This window comes from Patagioenas fasciata, chromosome 4 (genome assembly GCF_037038585.1).
Source record: "Patagioenas fasciata isolate bPatFas1 chromosome 4, bPatFas1.hap1, whole genome shotgun sequence".
NCBI lineage: Eukaryota > Metazoa > Chordata > Aves > Columbiformes > Columbidae > Patagioenas > Patagioenas fasciata.
In genome coordinates this window covers 12,169,684-12,172,508 of record NC_092523.1, presented here as the reverse complement: position 1 = coordinate 12,172,508, position 2,825 = coordinate 12,169,684, and positions in this window count along the sequence as shown.

The following is a 2,825-nucleotide window of genomic DNA, read 5'->3' as shown; positions in this document are numbered from 1 at the left end:
TGAAACCTCTTACTCACTATTCCCAAAAGGAACACCCAGTTTTTGGTGTGACTTTCATTTTTTCCCTTAGCTTGTATTCTGCATCACTCTCTTTTTTTTGGAATAAAGAATTTTGAAATAAATTTTTTTGTAGAGACTGAAGTATCCCTTGTAGGTTTTGTTTTATCTCCTATAACAGACAGGAGCCTGACCAGTACCCCTCAGACTACAATTAATACCCAGTCCTAGCAGTGGTCATATAATACATATATGTCAACTGTTCTCTTTTGGCTATGAGACAACAGTCAGCAGAAAATACCTTTCAGATTTTTTTCATCCTAAATTAATGAGATGCAGACTGATAAGTATATTATGAAACATTCTGTGAAACTCTTACACTCATTCTGGATTTCAAACTCTCTAGTCAAGGTTACTGCATTTATCTGTCCATATTCATCCAGTTCCTATATCCTGTTTGAAGTCTCCAAGCCTGACTACAGAAAGAGATAACTAATCGGAAGACCAATACAGTTATGAAGGATTCTGTAGTCTAACAGCAGTAACTCACAAACTGCTATTTGTAATTCGAAACATTTTCCCCAACTTCTTCCTTGTGACTAAGGTCATAATAAACAACGAAAATATTCATGTTACATACACACAGAGCTCTTGTTTCTGTCTGATCCATGTTTCAGACCTGACACTTTATGGTTTTATTAGTCTCCTATTTCCTTCAAGCGCAAGTTTGTATCAAAACACTGATATTTTTCATGGTTTATACTTTGGTCTATAAAGTTATTTAGTAAATCTTACCTTTTCAAAAAGTCACAAGATGTGTTCTGCAGCAAAACGATACTGTTGTCTTATCGCAAGAAATGTAATGTCTTTAGCTATCATATATACCTTCTTTTGCCATAAGTGAGACTGCAGCTGTTTGGAGAATCTAGTCTTGGACCAACTCTGTCCCTAAAATAGAGGAAACAACAAAACACTAACTGTAGCAGGGGACTCTGGATGCTGCCTACTGCATTCAATAGGTCCTTAATTAGAAGACAGCATCATAATTTCTCCCTTTTAATGACCCTATAGCCAGATGCAGCTGGTCAGCAAATTGTGCCTACTTAAATCTGGTTCATGGGATCCCATCAGGAGAAAGCCCAAGGTAGTACCTTGCAGAACTGCATGAGTTTTATCCCTTGCATGAAAAATAGGGAAGGGGGAACTGCAGGCAGAAGTCAAGGTTGGAAGTGTCATATGCAGTAAGTAAGAGTTGCCCAGTTTGATATGATCTCCAGAGGTCTTTCTCCTGAAATCAGCTTAACTTTTCTGGAAGTTAGCTTAACCCATACCTCTTATTAATTAATTTGAAAGTTATGGCTAGTTGCTACCTCAGAACAGATGTGTTTTGTTGATAAAAGTTTCAAGCATGGGCGAAGTTTACTCTGCATGTTAGGAAGACTGTGTGGGTGAATAGTTAACAGAGCTCAACACATTGCTCTTTTCCATCTGACAGTGTTACTGAATACTTTGGGATTAATAACAGATTTAAAACCCCCAAACTTCAAGAATTAAGGCTTTGGGGATACTTTCAGTTACTATTATATTATAACAAACTTTTGTTAAAGTAAATGATGGTGGGGAGCTCAATGGATCCTGTTTGGCTGTTGGAAAGTGTCTTGTACAATTTGCTGTGGTGCCACATATCAGCAAGTGGCTACAAGGAGTATGTTCAGCTCCATGCGCCTCTGCTTCATCACCTGAAAAGAGGGATTCAGGTCCAAGTGCCATCGTGTTTAATATTGCAACAGGGGTCCAACCTTTATTGGCCTTTGGTGGCAGTGGTGACAAATGCCCTTAATAACGTTGACAACATTGAAGACAAGCATGAGTGAAGACAAAATGGCTGCCAGCTTTCTGCTCCCGGCACTTGCAGAGGTCACAACTGCCCTCTCCACATAGAATTGTAGAGTCATTTTGGTTAGAAAATGCCTTTAAGTTCATTGAGTCCAACCATTAACCTAGCACTGCCAAGTCCACCTCTAAACCATGTCCCTAAGAACCTCATCTATGCATCTTTTTTAAACACCTTCAGGGAGGGTGACTCAACCACTTCCCTGGGCAGCCTGTTCCAATGCTCAACAGCACTTTCCATTAAGAAATTTTTCCTAATGTCCAGTCTGAACCTTCCCAAGTGCAACTTGAGGTCATTTCCTCTTGTCCTGTCACTTGCAACTTGGGAGAAGAGACCAACACCTACCTCTCTACAATCTCCTAGTAAAGAGCCGATGAAGTCTCCCCTCAGCCTCCTTTCCTCCAGGCTGAACAGCCCCAGTTCCCTCAGCTGCTCCTCACCACACTTGTACTCCAGACCCCTCAAGAGCTTCGTTTCCCTTCTCTGAACTCTCTCCAGAACCTCAATGCCTTTCCTGTAGTGAGGGGCCCAAACCCAAACACATTATTCGAGGTGCGGCCTCACCAGCGTCAAGTACAGGAGGACGATCACTCCCCTAGTCCATATTTGGATTTTTTTTTCCCACCTCGCCCACCCACAGCTGCTGCCGTCGAGCGGGCCCCTGCAGCCGGGCTCACCCCGAGCCTTTCCCCGCTCGGGGCGGTGATCTACCAGCAGACGGGCGGTATCTGCCCCGCACCACCTCAGCGGAGGGAAGCGGACCCTGTCCTCCTGGCCCGCCCGGAGGGACCCTGCCCAGCGCGTCCCGGGCCGCCTGAGGGCTCGCCTCCCCACCCGCAGGGAGCCGTCCCTCGCCGTCCCTCCCCGCCCGGGGTGGGGCCTGGCCGCGGTTGCCGCCGCGAACCTCCCGCAGCTGCTGGAGGCGGCGGCGGCC